The 24,084-nt window shown below is 41.4% G+C and overlaps 1 protein-coding gene across 2 annotated transcripts in view; it reads right to left on the bottom strand.

Annotated features, from left to right (window-relative positions):
- LOC143928269 (carboxyl-terminal PDZ ligand of neuronal nitric oxide synthase protein-like) overlaps window positions 1-24,084 on the bottom strand; it is a 193,154-nt gene that overhangs the window by 86,441 nt on the left and 82,629 nt on the right. The window lies entirely within an intron of this gene.

The raw sequence follows: 24,084 nt of genomic DNA, 5'->3' as shown, positions 1-24,084 counted from the left end.
GGAAACATATATACTTAACTTACCTATGGATTTTTTGCACTGACCACTTTCTCTCTGATGGAATTCTTCTGGACTTTTTTATATTTATTTGAACATGTTAATGTTTGATTTATTTGTTTTTAATCATACATTTTACATACTTATTTGTCTACTTTTCATTACAGCATCAAATGTGTTTAGACGGTGAAGCCGGGAGTGGCAGCTACTGTATTTCTGTCAAGGCACTTTCAGATTTATCAGCATAAAAGCCAATCACTTTTGTTGACAGATAACAAAACACATATAAATAAAAAAAAAAAGCACATTTAGGCACATTAAGTGGATAGAAAGACCAACGTTACCCATGCAGAATTAAAGGGTCAGTCCACCCAAAAGTTATGTTTTAGCTACTGGTGGAATACGATAGATGGAGTCGCTCATGGCTCTTGGGGATTTCATATGAACAGCTTCCCCGTGTGTGTCTCACTCTCAGTTGATTTCTAAATACAATTTTTACAGAACAATGAAACCTTTCCCAGTAGGTGGGCCGACCTGGGAAATTAAGTGCATACATCTTACCACTGTTGGTCCCCGTGAGACACAAGAAACTGTTAAGCCTCATACACAGGATCGGCCCACCTACTGGATTGGATTTTTGTACAAAGGGCGTCGGCCACGAACTTGTATTGCATACACACGGCAGGACTTTTTCAGCCAACTTTCACCAAATCATGTGTTTTGTCTGCTCTTTACTGCCACCTTTGGTCAGCTTCTGTATTGCTGTCTGATCTTTTGTATTGGTTCTGAGCATGCATATTTTTATTTTGTACAAAAGTCCTATGGTTTTCTGTACACATGATCGGACTTTGCTCCATCAGACTTTTGTTGCCTGGAAAGTTTGTCCGTTCGCACTGCCAACAAAAGTCAGATGAAAACCAAAAAAATTTGTCCGATTGAGTGTACACATGGTCGGATGTTGCCTTAAAACAGCTAATTTGCATGTTTGTTGTCATAGTCAGATCGTGTGTATGGGCCTTTACATAATGTAACTTTCCAGAAACTATCAATCTATTGAATTTTGGGTGGAATTACCCTTTAAGAAAGGTCTGGTTATTTACTATAGTTATGTGCATTAGTTATACGAAACAATAGGAACTACTTCATTTCCAAATGCATATAAGATGCATTCTGTGCTCAAAGTGTAAACCGTGCTTCTGCTAGCAACAAAGTGAGTGTGATCTTGTGTCTCCTATCAGGATGTTAGTGTCCAGTGTCAGACGTAGCAGGCTCTGGCATGCAGTAATTAAAGCAATCCCTACTGACCTGGCAATTTCCGTGGGTTAGTATTCCATCAAGGAGAGCGCTCAAAGGATGAAATGAATAGGGAGGATATAACTCAAAATACCTGTACACTCTGAACACACAGGAGCTCATTAAGAGAGAGAAAAAAAAAGGAAAAAAACAAACAAATCTGCAGCAACTGAATATATAAAATATGACTTTCATTATGAGGAAAGACCTGACCTGTGGAAGCCCAAAAAGGGTAAGGAGAAAACAAACTAGTGACCAGTATTACCTGTAGGCTTCCTGCAGCTGATCTTTATCCCTGTTACGGACTTGCTATTCCTTGTTCTGTACTATGTCTCTATGTGGAGGCAGCCATCTTAGTAAGGCTTGCTTTCTCATCTGAAAGCTCCCACCTACCCCCTGATGACTGGTGATCTGATAACTGGTGGGATAAAGATCAAGGTACTGCAGAAATGGTGCAAAAAAACACATATCCACAGAATGAAAAAACAGAAGTAGGGGGGTGCATGCAGTATAGGTTTACAGGTACAGGTTCCTCTCCAGCAAGGATAACATTACTGACATTGTCAAACGTCACTCCAGATCTTGGTCCTATGACCCCCTTCATATGGGATGTATAGCCTTCCGATCATCAAAAGATCAGTAGGGGATTTGTGAACTGATCGGACCAGAGCAGGTGGATGACTGCAGAAAATGACCGGACACAAACTTCTCCCTACCACAATCACAATACCTTAAAGCAATTGTATACCCCCAAATTATTCTTTTTTTTTTCTACACCTGTAAGGCAAAAGGCATAATGAGCTAGTATGCACTGCATACTAGCTCATAATGAAATAATTACCTTAGAACGAAGCGTCGGTAACTCACCTAGTCCACGCTGAGGGAGCTGACATGTTGCCTCGATGTGTCTTCTGGGTATCGCGGCTCCAGCACTGTGAGTGGCCGGCGCCTCGATGTTGTCACTCCGGCACATGCGCGCAGGAGACTTCTTTCCGGCAAAGTCCGGCATCTGCCGGGCTTTCAGCCGAGAATCCCCTGTGCGCATGCGCCACTGAAGTCAGCGGCTCATTGCAGGGGGAATATCTCCTAAACAGTACAGATTTAGGAGATATTCTTTTTACCTACAGGTAAGCCTTATTATAGGCTTACCTGTAGGTAAAAGTTTTACAATTGACTATACAACCGCTTTAAAGTGGTTGTAAAGCCTTAAGGTTTTTTACCTTAAAGCAGTAGTAAAGCCCGCTTGGTGATTTTTACAACAGGAAAGCCTATAATAAGGTTTACCTGTAGTCAAAATTAATATTTCCTAAACATACACTATTTGGGAGATATTCACCTTGAATGCAGCCAGTTACGTCCCTGGCGCATGTGTTCTAAAGGTCTGGAACACCTTGCTGGACCTTTAGAGCTTTGTGATGAAACAAGGGTTCCTGTGTGCATGTGCATGTGCATGAGTGAGGTCATCGCGGCTCTGGCCAATCACATAGCAGGAGAATGCAAACCCAAAAGAAAGACCGGGGGGAAGATGTCAGCTCTCTCAGCAGTGACAGCACAGTGCTGGAGGGTTTTGTTTCAAGGTGGGTATTTCATTATGAAATTAAGTAAAAAAAAAAACTGAACGTTTACAACCACTTTAGAGGTAACCTTCAAACGTAATGTTTCAAAATAGGGAAAAAAGGCAAATATATAAAAGCTCTTCTAATCGTTTTGTGCGTGGTTTTTAACCCCTTTTCGGCCGTTAGCCAAGCATGTCTCCAGACCTAAACCCTATTGAGCATCTGTGGGGCTTCCTCAAATGGAAAGTGCAGGAGTGCAAGGTCTCTAACATCCACCAGCTCCGTGATGTTGTCATGGAGGAGTGGAAAAAGACTCCAGTGGCACATTGTGAAGCTCTAGTAAACTCCATGCCCAAGAGGGTCAAGGCAGTGCTGGAAAATAATGGAGGCCACACAAAATATTGAAACTTTGGGCTCAATTTGGACATTTTCACTTAGGGGTATATTCATGTTGAACTTCCAGTAACCAGTATTAGAGAGTAAGAGCGATAACGCCAAATTTAACACACCTGCTCCACATTCACATCTGAGACCTTGCAACACTAACAAGTCGCATGACACAGAGAAGGGAAAAAGGCTAATTGGGCCCAATTTGGATATTTTCATTTAGGGGTGTACTCACTTTTGTTGCCAGCAGTGTAGACATTAATGGCTGTGTGTTATTTTGAGGGGACAGCAAATTTACACTGTTATACAAGCTGTACACTCACTACTTTTACATTGTAGCAAAGTGGCATTTCTTTAGTGTTGTCACATAAAAAGATATAATATGTATATGGTTGTAAAGATTTCTAGTGTTTTTAACACCTAAAAGGGGCAACTGCAAGCCTCTAAGGCGAGTTTTCGGGTTGACACACTCTTATACATTTAATAACTAAATACAAATTTTATGTAGAGGTTCAATGTGGTAAACCTCTTATAATTATAATTCTCAGATAAAAATTGAAAGGGGGAGGGGGGAGAGAGAAAGTGAAGTAACAGTAAGGTATGGGATAAACCAGGGTTTTTTCCAACTAGGGTTTCTCCAAAGGTTGCTAGGGGTGCTAGGGGTTCCTTGAACAGTGAACAATTTCTGCCTCTGAGATCAGTTCCCACTGATACCATTGATCTTTTAAGCTATCTGTAAGGGAGTAACTCTTTCCAATGGCCACAAATTCTTCATTTTGACCATCACACTAATGTATCATGAGTTGTAGATCTAGTAATTTTTAGCAGGGGTATCACGAGACCAAAAAGTAATTTCAAGGATTCTTCTGAGTTGAAAAGGTTGAGAAAGGCTGGGGTAAACAGTAGGACATATAAAGATCGAGGGAAAGGGCAGGACATATACAGAAAGGAAGGGAAGGGTTGAGGCAATACTCCACCGTGGTTTATATCTAAACAGACATCATACTCCGACCATAGCCTGAAATTCAGGGGAGGTTTGAAATGTTGTCCAGGAGTGCTTACCATATACCGATCTGGCTCTTTGGAAAGGAGAGGTTCCAAATCTTTTATGGAGAAAAATTATGTAGCTCATTCCACCAGAGTTGGTATAGTGATAGATTTCCAATATCAGGTTATAAACGCTCTGGCTTCGGTAACAAAGTGTCTGAGGACATCTTTCACTGCTGGCATAGTTGAAAGTTTGACTATTTTTGGAGTATTAGGTATTTGCTTTCCCACAATCCTGTTGAATTTTTGTCCAAAATTCTTTCATCATAGAGCATGTCCGCTAGTGTGTCACCAAACCTTTAGATTTTGGCAACGCCAACAGATATTCAGACAGGATGGAAAAAAGCGATGCATATTTAGTGGCACCTGTACCATTTAGTGAAGAGTTTAAAGTTTATCTCTTGTGTCCATTTATGTGGGGTGATACTGGTTTCAAATTCACTCTTCCAAACGGTTGGGTGATTGGAATGTAAGAAAGATGAGAGAATAGAGTAAATCTGAAATACTATGTAGGTCGTAGTTTCAGCTATATTTTAAATGCAAGTAATGTAATTACCTGCATCCAAAATGACATCAACCATTTGTAATTTCCTGTAAAGGTGAACTCAGGGTTCAGAGTTAGGGGCAGCACTAGGAACTACTTATGTTCTGGTTCATGGGCATTTGCTGACAAGGAAAATGGTGACAGATGGGAGGAAATAGATAACCCCAAATTCTACTGGTGGAAAAAATGTTACTAAGCTAGTAATTACAGTAAAGAAGAGTGAGGTCACCATTTCGGCCATGCTGTCTGGCAGGACTGTGTATACCTTAGAAAAGGCTGCACAGAATTACAAATTCTTTGGCAGGTAAAAACTACGTACGTATTGTAACTTTTTTTTTCTTATGTTTGCTGGAGTTCAAGCTTTAAGCCTATTACAAGTTATACTTGGCAAATGCAAATGGAAAAAATAGTCCCTTTAAGAAATACAATGGCCAGAAGAACTGCAATGAGCTTTGTGCCGATGACTCAACTTCCATTGAAGGAAGCAAGATATTTGAGCCTCACATGACTCATTGTTTAGAATCATGGTATCTCCCTCAGGTAACCGGCTGGGAACAAATACGACTTTCAATCTCTTCTGTTTAGTTAGAGGTGTGATAATACTTTCTTGTGTACAGTGTGGACTTGTTACAAAAAATGACAACCTCATTAAAAAGGTAAATGGCAGAATGTGTACTGTAAAATGGATCAGTCCAGAAGATGTAACAGCATTGGAATTTGTGCACTAAAGACTCGTACGGAGTGTTAACAAGCCTTGGTTTCTAGGCACAGACCGATCCTTAGTAGACAACATTATGCTAAAACATTATGGCAACTGTATGTCCTGTGGAGCTATTCAGGTCAGATAAAAAGAGGACAGCCCCATGCCTTGACACAGGCTTTGCTATAAAGCTGTTGCTGTGGAAATAGAGATTTCCAAGTCTACAGTTTTTCTAAGAAATTTCTCTATATGTCTGCTGTTCGCCTTAGATATCTTAGAGACGTAACTTCTGCTCTTATAAATAAGTGGAGATCTAAATATTAAAAGTATCAGGAAAAAAAACTGACCAAACAGACCAAAAAATATATATAGTCTATGAAATGAAAGATTATAGCTCAAAAACACTGCATTCATTGACATGCATCAAGCATACAAGGGAGGGATTATCAGTTGCTGCAAGTTCTGAGAGACTGGAGGATGGCAACAAAAACACAGACGAGGGCCTCATTTACATGGGTGTACCGATCCATATGCCCATACAAAGAGCCGTCTTCAGCCACCTTGGTGGCATATGTATTCTGTACTAGGGCGTGCAGACAGCTTGTTCAAATCAGTGACTGCCAACCAGCTGCACAGCCTCCATGTGCACCCTGGAGTGCACATCTGTGCAGGTCCAGTGCATAATCTGTCTGTGTACTGATCCGTGCATTGAAGCCTAAGGGAAGTGCCTTAGGACTACAGTACAACTATCCCTCTCTTCATATCTATAACATAGGTGGTGTTCTAAGGACCACAGTAAGAACTAAGGCAGGGCTGAACACATACTGTCCCTCTTGAAAACCTTTGGTTTTTTTTCAATTCAAGGGGAATAAAAAAAAAAAAAACTAAAATACAATGCCGCAACCACATGACTTCAATAGGTGCATTCGGCACGTGGCACCACCCGTCAGACCTGACATGAAACTTTACATTTTCTGCACTGCAAAGCCTTGTGACTGTAGCAATGTGTACAGACCTGAGTAGCCATTTTGTTCATTTTTAAGTAGGTAAAAAAAATGCGGACCTAAGAGTATGACACCACCACCGGATAGTTCAAAATTTGTATGCTGCAATGCTTAGAAGCATTCTCAGAGTTAGGAAACATACATCTCTTTACTGCAGTCCAGCCGCACACGTTGGGAACCTCACATTTATCCTAGACCAGTGATGGCGAACCTTGGCACCCCAGATGTTTTGGAACTACATTTCCCATGATGCTCAACTACACTGCAGGGTGCATGAGCATCATGGGAAATGTAGTTCCAAAACATCTGGGGTGCCAAGGTTCGCCATCAGTGTCCTAGACAATTAAAGTGGCAGTATTTTTAAAAAAAACCTAGGCAGGCTGTTAGGTGGTTTTATGTGTACTAATAGTCAAAGGTGCACAGAAAGGCTTGCCTCAAAGTGGCCACAGACCTAAAGTAGAACTATAGGCAAAACTTTTATTTATTTTTTCATTTTGGATAGCGTAAGACAGGGTCATAACTCCTGTCAATTTATTTTTTTTGCCCTCTGAGGCCCTTCAGAGAGATTTCCCTTCACTTTCTGTTCCATAGCCAAAACAGGAAGTGTAAGGATATCCCTGAAAATTAAGAGAATCCCTCTGGGACCTGCAGGTCACCAAAACTAGTATGCCCATTGGAAGATCTCCCCCCTATTACTTTCTTGGGCACTACCCAAAATTTGGGATTTTCTTTTACTTTCATTTTCAACAATATTGGTAAACAGGACAAATAGAGAGGTTGAAACGGGGCACAGACAACAATAAAAACTGATTGGTATCTAAATTAAAAAAAAAAAGCTTTGACTTTAGTTGTACAGTAAGGCCCGAGTCTATGAAAATAAAATTAAAAAAACATGCTTGGAGTTGGGCTTTAAGATGATCTTTGTGTGAATCAGCTGTGCACGTTCCCTGGCCTACAAAAAATATACCCTTCCCTCTTAAGCACTAAAAAGCAGAGCAGATGTATAAGCCTAACAGGCCATATTTGTGTACGTGACAGACAATTTTTCAGCCTAATGAGGTCATGAAGGTTACATTTTTTCACTTGTGTAAATTAAAACAATGTTGATCTATCGGTATAAGTGCTTATTCAGTACACTATAAAGGGCTAGTTGGCTGAGATGGAAGTGACTGCATAATAAAAGCAGCAGGGTTAGGAGTTGACAGCAGTCCTGGTAGATGAAAGAGCCATCTACTCTCAAGCACCAATTCAGGCCTGCTGCATTGTGTAGAAATATTCGGTCAGATTACTTAAGGAAATTAATAAATCTAAAGTCAAGACTTTTCCTCTAGTTTTTCATAGAATGGTTACAAATCCTGTTAAGTTTGTATTGCTGTCTATGTCCCTGTTGGAGAAATAACCCTCTCATTTTGTCCTGTTGACCTGGTGTCACTAGGACTGAAAGTCGGGGAGAAACCAAAATTTTGAGCTGCCGTCAGAACAGGAATAGAGAAGAAATCTTCCAGTGAAAACACTTGCCCTCTGACATCTCAATTCAACTTTCTGTTGTCTTTACAGAACAGGCAGTGAAGTTAAATCTCCGGAATGGGGAACATATACAGTTTGTTTTTTGGGGGCTTTTTTCCTTAAGTTTCACCTAGTGATCTGGACAATAAGAGAACAAGCTCTCCTGCAAATGTATCCGTTAAGAAGGTTGAGACAAACCATTTACCACTGACAAGGGGGGCTTACAATGATCCAGCACCAAATAGGCAGGTCTACACTTTTGAAGAATAGGTGTTAAGGATTACACTAAGGACAAGGTTGGGTTTATGTTCACTGATAGGTAAAGCATTTGAGCACCACAAACCAAAAGTGCTATTTAATTTAATTGTAATATTCAAAGCCAACTCACCCATTTATCCATGTCTCCATGCTTTATTTTGCTCATAAATCATTTTAAAAAAAACACTCTCTAGTGATTTTGCCTGTGGCCATCTTGAGTAAGGGCAGATAATTCATGGTCATTTAGTTTAAAACAAGTAAATATGATATACTATGCTATCTATTTACTAATGCTAACAGCATAAGGATTAAAAATAGGTAACGAAATTGGTAAAGAAAGCCTCTGCTTTTGTGATTTTGCTACCGTAAATTTAATGGGTCCACTCATACCATCGTAATGTGTACTTTTACAAGAAGCATGTGCTAAAATACTCTTGAATGAATGAGCCTTATCGTTTTTCCCAACATCTTTTGTACTTTTTCTGTTTTTTGTCTTATATATTTTGTAATCGTGACAAAATAAAATTGGATTTGTTCATATACACATCCAGTCAACTGCCATTTATGATAACAACGTGATGGGACTTTCTATATAAGGGTGTTGTCCACATAAAAAAAGTAACTGGGAGCTATGCAAAAGCAGAAACAATGTAAATGTATTATGTGCATTAAATAGTTTGTGTCAAACATGTTTTTATAAAAAATGAAAACAGTTTTACGTTTGGTAATAGTGGTACTGTATTATAAAAAAGTACAGTGCAGAGGTCCCTTTAAATGGGTACAGAGATCTCTTATGTGAGCTTTATTGGCTGCATAGAAATCTTGTATGGAGTAATTACCAATAATAATAAGGTTGGCCGAGGCAGATGGAGCCTCAGAGCCAGGCAGCTGTGATAAGATGCCTTGGTATCTGGGGATGCTAAAAAATGAATTGGCTTTTCATTGTGGCGTCTGAAAAGCAATTTCCTCCTTAGCATAATATGACGTGACGAAAACAGGAGTGAGATGGACGTTCACACTTCAGATCTGCTATAGATTAGGAAGACAGTCTACAGGCTACACGACAGACATTGAAGATCGCATTTTCACAGAAGGATGCTATCAAGGTGCAGTCTGGACAGCGACAAGGAGTTTGAACATCTAGAGGAGATTTACTGGAGTAGAGAAATGACGATTAAAAGGAAATAAATGGTCTTCTCATATTAGTTTGTGGATAATCATGCAAGGTCTCATGCACATGATCTTACTGGCAGCAACCCTTTGTAAAAAGTTGTCGATACTTGTTTTATCATAATTACGTTTTTTGGGTTGTATTCAAGATGTGCAAAGAGAGATCAAACAAATAATTATAACATTTAATTAAGTTATGACAAATACAGATAACAAATGTAACATTGGAAATGAAAAGAGTACTTAACGAACGATGCCTTTTCTGCCACGGGGCCCCCCATCTTATATGGCGTGGCACAGATGATTAGACACTTGCACGATAGCAGCTCTGAGGCGAGACAATTACAAGTTTTGGCAGTGTTATATACAAAAGTGGACACCAGCCTTTCAGACCAGATGGACCACTAAACTCACAATTTTGAATCCTGCAGACCACTAGCATGAATTTTACATACAGAGGAGATGGAAATACAGAGGAGACATCAGGTATCAAAGCACACTGATAATACTGACTGTCAACGTGCACTGAGACCACCGGAAACAGCAACCACCATCAGTGTTTCACAGACCACTGGTTGGCAACTGCTGATATACAGGACTTGTATGTACGGAAATGGCCAACTCGCCTTGCAAATCACCTCAACGTCTACATCTGCCCCTGAATGAGCTATTCACATAGAAATGGTTGGCACACAATGACTTAATCTTTTAGTCATTCTGATTCACTGAAGACAGAGGTCATTCTGCAATTGCGCCACTGCTTCAGGAATGAGTCATTCAGGGAGACGTGTAAGCATCAATAGTATGTCAATCAGAGGTGGTGGCACAGAATGCTCTTGGCCTGCACCTGCGCTGCCGCCACTGCCTACACGTTGCTGATGCTTACATGTTGGCCCCGAGCGCATTAGGCAGTGGTGCAGAGAGTCCATATATGTTGTATGCAAGTAAACGTTAGCACAAATGTTTGCATATGTGGTTTTAGGTTTGTGCAACTTAATGGCAAGGACCAAAACAAAGCAGCTTGATTGGGCCCAAACATACGGTATAATACTGCTGAGTTTAGATTGTATACATCACAGATCTGAACAAAGCCTATTGTACATCGGTGTGCCTGAGCATGATGTAAACAAATTTTATGAACTTGTGTAAAGGTTTCTTAAACATTTTCCCTTATGTATAATCTGTAATTCAAAAAGCTTCCTTAAGTTTCGTAGCCATCTTCACCACAGCATGACAACTCTTGAGCTCCATTCACACCTGAGCGTTCTATATCTCGTTTTTTTATGTGTCCAGGATTGTGCACTGCCCTACACATGTGTGTCCAGCATTGTACACTGCCCTACATGTGTGTCCAGCATTGTACACTGCCCTACATGTGTGTCCAGCATTGTACACTGCCCTACATGTGTGTCCAGCATTGTACACTGCCCTACATGTGTGTCCAGCATTGTACACTGCCCTACATGTGTGTCCAGCATTGTACACTGCCCTACATGTGTGTCCAGCATTGTACACTGCCCTACATGTGTGTCCAGCATTGTACACTACCCTACATGTGTGTCCAGCATTGTACACTGCCCTACATGTGTGTCCAGCATTGTACACTGCCCTACATGTGTGTCCAGCATTGTACACTGCCCTACATGTGTGTCCAGCATTGTACACTGCCCTACATGTGTGTCCAGCATTGTACACTGCCCTACATGTGTGTCCAGAATTTTACACTGCCATACATGTGTGTTGTGGTATATGTACAGTAACAAAAATGTGCTACCAGACAGGTAAATTATAACGTATTTCTGTTCCTTGCCAGGTAGGGGAATCTCATCCATCAGGTTTGTTGTGGTGAAGCCTAGTGTAAAGTAGTGAAGTATGAAGAAGCTTACAATGTCATACAATGAGCTATATGAAAGCAGAAAAAAGGAATGCACAGACTACATAAAAAAGGTAAGTAATAAAGACTGAACATTTGAAGATATCTAGAACAAAATAAAAACGGAAACACATTTGATTGTACTTGGACACTGTATCTATATAACAACATTCCTATACACACCAGCAGGCATGTATTGTCCTCTGTACAATGAGTGCTAGCTGAGTGCGAGTTGTGAAAGGACTGTGTGATGTGTTGCGATGCAGTATAATACCTTGCAATACTCAGAAATAAGGATGAGCCAACCAGAACATGCGAACAGGCAAAAAATGCGGACGAATGCTCGAACACTGTTAAAGTCCATGGGACATGAACATGAAAAATCAAAAACGCTAATTTTAAAGGCTTATATGTAAGTTATTGTCATAAAAAGTGTTTGGGGAACCGGGTCCTGCCCCAGAGGATATGTATCAATCCAAAAAAGTTTTAAAAACGGACGTTTTTTCAGGAGCAGTGATTTTAATAATGCTTAAAGTGAAACGATAAAAATTAAATATTCCTTTAAATATCGTGCCTGGGGGGTGTCTATAGTTTGCCTGTAAAGTGGCGCGGTTTTCCTGTGTTTAGAACAGTACCACAGCAAAATTACATTTCTAAAGGAAAAAGTAATTTAAAACTGATCGTGGCTGTAAATGAATTGTCGGGTCTTGCCAATATAGATAAAACTCATTGAAAAAAAAATTACCAGTCCATTACCAGGCTCTTTGGGTCTGGTATGAGTATTAAGGATAACCCCAAACCGAATTTTTTTAAAATAATTGCGTGGGGGTCCCCCCAAAATCCATACCAGGCCCTTCAGTTATGGAAATTAAGGGGAACCCTGTGCCAATTTTTTTTTTAAATAGCGTAGAGGTCCCCCCAAAATCCATACCGGACCTTTATCTGAGCATTTAACCTGGCAGGCTGCAGGAAAAGAAGGGGGGGGTGTGAGAGAGCGCCCCCTTCCTGAACCGTACCAGGCCACATGCCCTCAACATGGGGAGGGTGCTTTGGAGTGGCCCTCGAAAGCACCTTGCCCCCCATGTTGATGGGGACAAGGGCCTCATCCCCCCAACCCTTGCCCGGTGGTTGTGGGGGTCTGTGGATGGGGGGGCTTATCAGAATCTGGAAGTCCCCTTTAACAAGGGGATCCCCAGATCCCGGCCTCCCCCCCATGTGAATTGGTAACGGGTACTTTGTACCCCCTACTATTTCACAAAAAAGTGTGTCAAAAATAGTAAAAAAAGACAGGAGACACTTTGGGACAAGTCCTTTATTAAAAAGATTAAAAAAATAAGAATATACGACAGTGTAAATCCATCTCATGCTCCCGACAAGCCGAAAAAAATAAAAAAAAGCTGTAACATCTGTGCCTTGATGGGAGGCTTTCGAGTGATGCTTCTTCTCTAGAACAGCTGTTATATAGCTGGGGCGGGGCCACTCGGTGACATAAACGGGTGCCCTGCCTTCCTCTGACATGTGAGGGGGGGGGGGGGTGTTACGTTCGTCTCGAACATCGGGCTCATCCCTACTCAGAAACAACAGGACATAAGACAAATTGTGCTTCCTATGCGCTGCCCAATGCATTTGGTGCGAATGGGCCCTAACAATTATGTATAAGTAATTTGAAAGTTAACCTTTTTTTTTATTAACATGCACAGATTGGAATGATACTGTCTACAGAAAGATATTCAGGAGTTAAACCAAGACAAGGACAACAAAGGGAAAAGCCACAAGAGCATATCACTCTGGTACTATAGGGTACTGTGTGTGTTGTCATGGAAACCAATATATTTATCAGATGTATTACATATGAGCTCTGTACGCACTGACACATATTTATTCAGTACAATACGAGAGCGTGCATACAGTTCAGGACTATTTTGAGCCTTCTTTATTCTATTCTCCCTAACCTATGTACACATTTATGATTTTATAGCCAATATGTTGGCTTACCTTCTCCCAAAAGGCAATTTTTGTGGGTGCGAAAGAAAGCAAATTCAAAATATGGTAATTATGTCTACTGTCGTGCAAGATTTGAAATGTAGTTAAAGGGATATTAATGTCTTTTTTTTTTTTGTTTAAAAATAACAAACATGTTCTACTTACCCGGTCTGTGCAGTGGTTTTACACAAAGCAGCCTAAATCCTCTTCTTCCTGGGTCCTCTGCCGGCACTCCTGGCCCCTCCCTCCTGCAGAGTGCCCCCACAGCATGCAGCTTGCTATGGGGGCACCCGAGCCGCTGCCCTGTGTGTCTATTCCAATGAGGGGGGAAGAGTCCCGGAAAGCCAAGTCTCGTGTGCAACACTGCTGGATCGAGATGGAGTTCAGGTAAGTATTAGGGGGGCTGCTGCACGCATAGAATGCATTAAAGCGGAGTTCCAGGCAAAAATTTTACTCGGTCTCAAACAAAAAAAAAAAAAAACACAAACCCTCTCGTTTTTGTGTATTTTTTTTTTCTTTTTCATACTCTTTTGGCATGTGTTCTTCAGGACTTCCATCCCATATCGGTGAAGAGGTACATCACTTCTGCAGTTTTATAGTGCCATCCTGCCCTTCAGAAAGTGCATGTGCAGTAGGAAACCGAAAAATGGAGCCTTTAATATTTCTTTAATTGGCTCCAATTCAAATTAGCCTTAGTGTGCATGCAAGATTGGGACCTAAGATTTTCAGCTCCTTGAGTAGTATACAAAGAGCTGCTGTAATAAATATATAAATCTGCCTAAGGCTCCATTCACACTTTAATGACTCCAAAGTTGCACCGACTTTGGAATGCAACTTTGACACAATTTTGGCTTTGAGCAGTGATAATTGGAAGAAAAAGTTTTGCCAACCATCTAGAAAACTGTTTTAGGTCCACATCCCTAATACACGTGATGCAAAGAGAGTTCCTCAAAAGTGGGACTTTAACAGACCAAAAACAGTAATATGTATCATAAAAGTAGAAATGTATTAAACAGATATACAGACTGAGATAAACCTATAAAAAGGAATTAATAAAAACAAAAACCATGGAGCAGGATAAGCAGCATCCAATCAAGACAATGAAGTCTTCTTCAGGGATATTTGGTTATATGGTTCCAGATTTATGCAAGGTCAAGGATTTAACCAATGGGGATCATAGCTCGAGAACGAAAGGAGGTGGACCACTGAATTTTCTCATATTCAATCAAGACTGTGTCTCTATTTACCCTTTTCCATCTGGGTGTAGCATCTATATGGCATGGAACCTTTGATCATCCCAAACCGCCACTGTGGTTTAGACTCAATCATTTTCCATCTATTTGACCCTCTTGTACGCCATAGAATATAGGTGCTTTGGCCCCTGTTGGAGGCTTGCAGTCCATGATTGGGGTCACGTTTGGCGTGTTCTTCCCTCCTTGCTTTTTTCTGTGCATTCAGTGGTCCATCTCCTTTTGTTCTTGAGCGATGATCCCCATTGATTAAATCATTGACACATAGGATTGATCTTGCATAAATCCAGAACCATATAACCAACTATCCCTGAAAAAGACATTGACTTTCTATGTTGAAACGCGTCGGACTGTTTCTGTCTTAGCTCTGACAGTAGTTCTTTAGGTCAGTGGTCATCAACCCTGTCCTCAGGGCCCACTAACAGGCCAGGCTTGCAAGAGAACTAAAATACATGATAGGTGATATAATTTGCTGCTCAGTGATTGCAGTATTCTAGTCTGCATCTCCCCCAAGGTAATACATAAAACCTGGTCTGTTAGTGGGCCCTGAGGACAGGGTTGATGACCACTGCTTTAGGTTATTCCAGTGGCTTGATTCCATGCTGCTTAGCCTACTCCATGGTTTTTGTTTTTATCGATTAATTCCTTTTAATATGTTTATCTCTGTCCTGTCTGTATATCATGTATCATAAAAGTACAACATTTATTAAACAATTACTGTTTTTGGTCCGTTAAAGTCCCATTTTTGAGGACCATTGTTTGCACTGCTTGACCAATGATAATGGACAACTGTTGCACAGAAGTTGCATTGTATAACATTCAGGTACGACTTTCATGCAACTTCTGAGGGTTAACATTGAAGTCTATGGCCCTCAAGTGAAAGTGGGACCAAAGTAGGGCATGAACTACTTTGAAGTTGCTGCAACTATGAATGGGTATCATTGGAAAACATCAGCTTGTCATGCAACTTTCATGTCTAAAGTTGCATGACAAGTTGCACAAGTGTAAATGGAGCCTAAAAGGTATAACCCCATCCTCGAGGAGCTGAGCCTCCCACCCTCAGAAAATGTGTATATTATAGCAGATAAGCTCTCATACATGCCCTGTACTATATACATACGTTTGCACTACATCATTGCCTTGACCAGCCTATTTCTAACCACCATATTCACAGTATAGGGCAAACATATCAGCAACCTGGTGGTGATCACAGCTAAAGGACAGCAATCCCCCTTTACACTTGCGTCTCTGCTCCCGGACAGCCTGAAGCAGAGATAAATTGCCAACTTGTCTTTGAACTTTTCAGCCTCCCAGTAAAAAATAAAGCGTAAATAAAAAAGAAGGATAAAAGACTTCTGGTAGTCTGAGTACAAATTCGTTTTGTACACTCGAGGCGTACAATTTAGGTTTCATAAATGCTCTTTGAAGAAGTGGAGGCACAAAACAGAATCTAAAATCTCTTTTTATTTTTGCATTTAGATGAAGGTCGTCCATCTAGGCATCGTTATTGCAATTGTCCACTTTGTAAGTCACTTTTGAAACCCAAATGGTTCTCTCTGCATTGCATCTTTTGTGTGATCCTTCCAATCCCCCTTCTTTCCCATTTCAAATTGACAATGTTAGGCAAGAGGGCACATCCATCCTAGCATGGTCAGTTCAGCCTACCTGTCCTCCAATGGCCAGACTTGTGCTGACATGCAAACAGACCCCCCCCACCGCTCCCCCCCCCCCAGCCATTTACCAGCAATATACTGCTATTTCTCCACCAGTTCTCTAAGCCTCTTATGCAGCTAAGAACAGAGATTATGTGATCGCTTAAAAAAAATATATATATATAATATTAAAATGTATATATATATATATATATATATATATATATATATATATATATATATATATTTTAAAGTTTTTATATGCAGTATATACTCAAGTTTTGCCTTTCACTTCTGTTTAAAAATTAATGGGTTGTTCTACAAGCGGGTATTTACCCCTAGAATTAGTTTATGAAGATTAAACAGCACTAGTACACATGTACCCTGATAAATGCAATGCATAGCACCAAGTTTCACATCTGTCTCCATTACGGTTTTGTAGCAATTATCATTGAAAACTGGCAGCCATTTACCAGTGACATGAAGCAATTCATTGCTTCGCCCATCCTACCTTGTGCTACCTATGTCTTTGACAGAATCAGGGCACAAAGAAAGCATTTCCCAGTCAGGCTTTGCAATCAAAGTTGTAGCAAGTGTGGGGATGGGGAGGGTTGGGGGTACTGAGCTATGCCATGAGTTGCATGGTGCCCACTGGAAATGGCGGGCAGTTTCAAATGCTCAAATGCCGATTGCTGGACAACTTGTACCCAGACAAAAGTCAAACATGACGCAACACATTTATCAGGGTACATGTGTTATATCGCTGTTTAACATCCATAAAGAAGTTGTAGATTGAAATTTCACTTTAAAGTGCATCAAAACACAATTTTATTTTATTTTTTGTATAGAGGTGGGGATAAAAGCCCTGAAAAGGTTTATTTTTTTGCTGTCACACTGAGGAGATTTTTCTTCACTCCTTTTCTCAAGACATAACAGGAAGCAAAAGGAGAGCTCTACAAAGTAAAGCTGGCCATAGCTTGTTCGAACCTTGGCCAGTTCAGCAGGAGCCGGCAGGCTGAATGTACCCAAGTTGATCAATCAATAAACTTGGATACACACCAGCTTGCCGGATTTTAAATGTGATCACTAGCTCCTGTTTCATTCACTGGGATTGATTTCCCTGTCAACACTCTCCGTGGTTGCAGGAAAAAAATTCACTCCACCTATGACCGACGTAAGGAAAAATCTCTTTTGGGAAAAAGGGTATCCCCCTTCGAAGATTTCCTTTCTGTTCCTGACTCATCAAACCTAAACTTTCAGATTGCCTCTTACTTTCCATTCCAGTGACAATTGTTACCAGGAAAAAGAGAGAGAGTAAAGCCGGCCTTGGATTCAAACCATGTATGGGCAGGCTGAATGTACCCAAGTTGATTGATCAACTTGGGTACAACCAGCCCGCCGGATTGTGTGCGATTATCGCTAGTGGCTACACATATATATCCCAAACAGTGCTGTGCAGTACAGTAATGCATGGCACTGTTTGGGATATATATATTTACTTAAAGTGTTCCTAAACCCAGGACTCTGCATTCACTAAATCTGGTCTCCCACAGTACACAGAACATGGAAAATGGCAATCGTTTTAGTAAATATAAACTGCTAAATACCTTTCCCATCAGCAGTTAGACCAGTCTTGTGACTTTTATCAGCGTCTGGTTAATCACTTCCCATCTGCGATATAGCCGAATGACACCTACAGCGCACACCTACTTAGCCGTTAGGCCGTCATACAACATCCTCCCTTGCTCGAGCGGCCTGCACGACCCCTGCAGGCATAATTTGTGATCAGCGAGTCAGAGACTCGGCTAAATACAGATCAGAGTAAGGGGTCGAACCCGACCCCTTGCCACATGATCAGCTGTCAGCCAATGACAGCTGATCATGTGATGAAAACAGAGCTAGTAATCGGCTATTTTTTCTCCTCTTGCTGATAGAGTGAGGAGAAAAAAAAAAAAAGCTGATCACCGGCAGCTATCAGAGGGACATCGGTCCCGATCAAGGAGAGCAGCAGCTGCCTCATCTGTGCCACCTACCAGTGCCCATCAGCACCACCTATCAGTGTCTAATCACCAGTGCTGCCTATAAGTGTTACCTAGCAGTGCCCATCAGTTCCACAAATCAGTTTATCAGTACCCATCAGTGCCACCTATCAGTGCTGCTTCATCAATGCCACCTTATCAGTGCCGCCTTATCTGTGCCCATCAGGACATATTAACGAAGGAGAAAAACTATGAAACACCCCCCCCCCCCCCACCCCGGGGTTTTCCCCCCATTTTTTGTTTGCATTAGCAAAAAATAAAAACCCCAGTAGTGATTAAATACCACCAAAAGAAAGCTCCTTTTGTCTGAAAAAAACATAAAAATTTCATTTGGGTACAGTATTCATGACTGCACAATTGTCATTCAAAGTGCGACATCACTGAAAGCTGAAAATTGGTCTGGGTAGGAGGGTGGTATAAGTGCCCAGTAAGCAAGTGGTTAAAGCTTGTAGGAGGAGTTTATATTATCCCTTGATTGTCTTATGAAGCTGCAGGACCCCTGACCCTTTCTTTGGACGATGCTGATTACATGTGATCAGCACAGGGCCACTCTCCCAAAAAAAAACAAAAAAACGCTCTAGCAATACACACCAAACTGAGCATATGCAGCTTGCCCCAAGGCTCTGTTTTATCAGGAGATGGTTTGGGGACTGCAGAAGAAGGGGAGGATCAGTGGAGATCAAACAGCCTTTTTACACAATGCAGAGGATTAACCCCTTAGGTTCCATAGTGAGTATAACTAGCATGCTTTACTGCACATAGAGACTGTTTTACTGTTGTGGATTTAGTAACACATTAAGTACACTTGTGGGAACATAAGAGGTGTGAGCAGCAGTAGTGACATTAGTCCTATTTATGATATTGATAGGACAGATATTTGAAGTTGATTTGCATTATCATTAGTTGTATTTTTGAGAGTTTTTTTTTTTTTTTTTTTTACACAAATCACGTTTGATATGAAAGGGATAATATTATACCCTCTCCTTGAGTGATTGCATTGACGTTCTTCGGGTTTCGTGATCGCTAGTGGCTGTTTTAGCTGATAGCAATATTCACTGTGCTCTCCTGGCGGGGACGGCTTCCCCAGACAGGTGAACACAATGGCTTAGCAGGAGGGATTTCTCTGTCAATACTGTCTGTGACAGTTGATGGGGGAATCATGCGCTCGGTCTATGGCCAGCCTAAAACTCCACAGGTAGGAAACATCCAGCAATAAAAGTCTTATGCCCCATACAGACGATCAGAGTTTCCAACAACAAAACCATGGAATTTTGTTTGAAGGTTGTTGGCTCCAACTTTTCTTGCATACATATGGCCACACAAATGTTGGCCAACAATTACGAATGTAGTGACGTACTAAGTGTTTTTTTCCCAGCTCTTTAGCCCCACCCTTTGGGCTCCTTCTGGCAATTTTGTGTTAGTAGAGGTTTGGCGAGTGTTGATTTGTGCTTTTTTTGCGTTTTTTATTTTGCGCTATTATTCTTGATATCACCTGAAAAAAAAAAAAACCTTTGAAAATTAGTTTGCAATAGCTCAATCAGTATCGCCAACAAAGAAGCTTCATTTTTATCCCATTAACCGCTTTCAGACCGGACCATTTTGCTGACTTAAGAACAGACCACTTTTTGCGATTCGGCACTGTCGCTTTAACTGACAATTGCGCAGTCGTGCAACGTGGCTCCCAAACAAAATTGATGTCCTCTTTTTTTCCCCCACAAATAGAGCTTTCTTTTGTTGGTATTTGATCACCCCTACGGTTTTTATTTTTTGCGCTATAAACAAAACAAGAGCGACAATTTTGAAAAAAACGCATTATTTTTTACTTCTTGTTATAATAAATATCATCCAAAAATATATATAAAAATTTTTTTCCTCAGTATAGGCCAATACGTATTCTACATATTTTTGGTAAAAAAAATAAAATAAATCGCAATAAGCTATTATTGATTGGTTTGCACAACATTTATAGTGTTTACAAAATAGGGGATAGTTTTATGGCATTTTTATTAATAATTTTTTTTTTACTAGTAATGGCGGCGATCAGTGATTTTTATTGTGACCGCGACATTATGGCGGACACATTGGACATTTTTGACACATTTTTGGGACCATTGTCATTTATACAGCAATCAGTGCTATACAAATGCACCGATTCCTGTGTAAATGACACTGGCAGTGAAGGGGTTAACCAGGGGGTGGCAGTGTAGGGGTTAAGTGTGTTCCGGGGGCGTGTTACTAACTGTGGGGGGCTGGGCTGTGTGTTAGTGAACACTGATCTCTGCTCCAATCACAGGGAGCAGAGATCAGTGTCACTTGTTTCTAGGCAGAATGGGGAGATGCCGTTTACATCTGCATCTCCCTGTTCAGCCTCCCCGTGAGACGATCGCCGGTATCCCTGCAGTGATCGAGTCCGCGGGACCTGCGACCAGACTCACGGGGGTCCCGACTGGCACGTGCCGTCGGTGGCACGCACATGATGGCAGGGCAGCAATTTCAACTGGACGTACATGTACGCCAGTTTGCCTGCCCGTGCCATTCTGCCGACGTACATCGTCGTGCGCAGGTCGGGAACTGGTTAGTTGAAGAGAATGTGGGCTGCATTTGGAGAAAGTCAGCCAACATTTGTTGGCGGAAAGTCAGCCAACATTTGTTGGCGGAAAGTCAGCCAACAAATGTTCTATGGAGCATACACAAGGTCGGACTTTCCGTCTACAAGCTCACATCCAACATTTGTTGTCAGAAAATCCGATCGTGTGTATGGGGCATAACAGTGGTTCAAACCGTTTCCTACTCTATTCAAAACAGAAAAAGGCAATCTGGACTTTAGATGCACATAAGGTGACAAGAGGTGAAAGTAGCAGCAACCTCAAAGTTGCAGAATGCAGGAACAAGCAAGCAGATTGGCAACTTTCAGTTTACGACTTAAAAGGAGAAGTACAGCCAAAGCTAACAGTCACCAGCTCTCTGGTCAGGGAGCACCAAGAACCAAGTGATCGGCTGCGTTCGATCAGATCGCTCAGTTCTCTGGTCTTAGAGCCAGCATCGGGCCAATGCTGCATCCAGGTAAGTACGATTCCAAAAAAAAAAAAATACCCAAACTTCTCTTTTAAACCTACTGTATTTTTAGCCAAACATGATTACTGCATAAAGATTTTTCACCTTTACTTTGTTACTATGCCTTCGGGATCTCATTTGCAGAGCTAAGGTGTCGGATTTTCAAGCGATGGAATGGAAAAACGTATAACCTTTCCAAGCTGCCAAGGACATTCATTCATTCCCTGGATTTGATTATTTGAATCAATCAGCATCATAATTTTTGGTCTCCTGGCAGCTTGCCCTCAACAGACTCTATAACACAAGACCTCTCTAACAAGCAAATACATTAACTGGAGGAGTAGAAGCAGGCCTACATCCAATTCTTCCACTAGCTCCTCTCCCCGTGACCCTCTCCCCCTGGTCAGCGAATATCACGCCTTGCCCTCCCACACTAAAAAATTCTTCAGATTCCTTTGTAATACTAAAGCCTAATACAAGTCTTTAACCTCCCACCCCGACTTCCAACCTCCTTCTCTGTCCTTTCCCTACCCTTTCCACAAGTCTTATCTACAAATTTCAGTTTTCATGATCCGCTTCTCGGCATTCTTTCAAAACCGGCAATATATTATACTTCAAAAAAGGGTATGCTTAAAGAATTAAACACATTCCGTCCAGACAAAAGGATAGAAAACCTTTCAAAATAATAATGGTTACCAATTGTGCTAGACAGACACATGAGCTGATTTATAAAAACTGGAACTAATGTGGATCTATTACTTAGAAAAAAATGAACAAATACACTCACTGCCAACTGGGTGGGTCAACAAAACTTTCCCTGTTGAAATGCAACTGTAGATTTGCCAAATTGCATCAAGATTCATGGAGGATCACAAAATGTACACATTTTGGCAATCAGGAGTCATGAAAACGCACTTGATGAGGCAGAAAATCGCACTTTGACTCAAAAGCATGACATTTGCCACACATTCCCTAGTCACAGTAAAGGATTCATTCACATTGCCCATACCAACCAATAAGTAATCTAATGCCGCATACACACGATCGAATTGTCCGGCGGAATTGGTCCGGCAAACAATCTGCCGGACTTTATAACGAACGGACTTTGCCATACACGAACGCTCCGAATGCCCGACAATTTCTAACGCGATGACGTACAGCACATACGACGGGACTAGAAAAAGGAAGTTCAATAGCCAGTAGCTTCCTTCTCGTACTTGCTTCAGAGCATGCGTCATTCTTAGTCCGCCGGACTAGCACACTGACGAACGGATTGTCCGCTGAAAGCCAAGTCCAGCGGACAAATTTTGAGTCAAACCGACTTTAAGTCCGCCGGTGAAAAAGTCTGCTGGAGCCCATACACGAATGAATTGTCCGGCGTACTGTGGTCCGGTGGACCGAGTCTGCTGGACAATTCGATCGTGTGTACGCGACATTAGTTTTACTGAGATCTATATGAAACAGCTTTGATGTTTATTAACTTTTCATAATTAAATCCAAGTGTTTATATAACAATATAGGTCTCACTTGAACCATTGTTTTATGGTTATGACGAGAATGGGTTACAATCTGTCAGAATTCTCAATATCAAAAAACATGGCGGAACTTGTGCCAACATACTACTTTTTTGTGATGGCACCAATGTATATATAACATTTCTGACACAAACAGTTTGTGTCATAAATTTTAGTATACACTAGTGCCTAAAAAGTTCTACCCCAAAAATGTAATCTGTTAGTATTCTAGAATTCAGTCTATTCTGTAGGGTTGGAGATTGACAGACTCATTGACCTACAACTGAGTCAGTTGTAGGTCAATGGTTAGGTGATGATGGGGCTGGATTGGAGGAGTTCCCTTCTGATGCTTTCTGCCCCACTACACCAGAAGGAGATGGTGAGCTCTTTTTGGGGGCCTGGGCTACTGCCTTTGGGTATGACCTTGAGGTCATTTCCACATGTACTAGTAGAGGTAGAAAAAGAGAGTGCCCAATATCCAAAGCAAACACAGATCATTCCGATCTTGGTGTCACAGACATACTTGTTTGGGATCTTTTCCCATTCACCATCAGCAAATAGCAGGATCATGTCAAACAACATCATGTTAACCACTTTAGCCCCCGGCCTATAAACATATGATTGCCCACAGATGGGATCTCCCATGCTGGGTGGGCATCATATGACGTCCTCTGATTCTCGGCCGCCTAGGGGGCGCACCCGCGGCATCGCTTGGGACCCGATGCATGTGCCCGGGGGCCGCAATGTCCGCCGGGCACCCGCGATTGCCCGGGAACACAGCAGGACCGTGGATCTGTATATGTAAACACACAGATCCACGTCCTGTCAGTGGAGAGGAGACCGATGGTGTGTTCCCAGTACAGAGGAACACCGATCGGTCTCCTCCCCTTGCAAGTCCCCTCCCCCCAGTTAGAATCACTCCCATAGGGAACATATTAACCCCTGCAGCGCCCCCTGGTGTTAACCCCTTCCCTGCCAGTCACATTTACACAGTAATCAGTGCAATTTTATAGCACCGTTCGCTGTGTAAATGTGAATGGTCCCAAAAATGGGCCAAAAGTGTCCGATGTGTCCGCCATAATGTCGCAGTCACCAAAAAAAAAAAACGCAGATCGCCGCCACTACTAGTAAAAAAAATAAAAAATAAATTCCATTAATGTATCCCCTATTTTGTAGATGCTATAACTTTTGCACAAACCAATCAATAATCGCTAATTGCAATTTTTTTTACCAAAAATATGTAGAATAATAAGTATC

Source organism: Lithobates pipiens, unplaced genomic scaffold (genome assembly GCF_037356315.1).
Source record: "Lithobates pipiens isolate NorthernLeopardFrog02 unplaced genomic scaffold, aLitPip1_a1.2 Scaffold_23, whole genome shotgun sequence".
Classification (NCBI taxonomy): Eukaryota; Metazoa; Chordata; class Amphibia; order Anura; family Ranidae; genus Lithobates; species Lithobates pipiens.
Note: the sequence above shows the minus strand (reverse complement) of the source record. Positions and strands in the feature narration are given on the sequence as shown.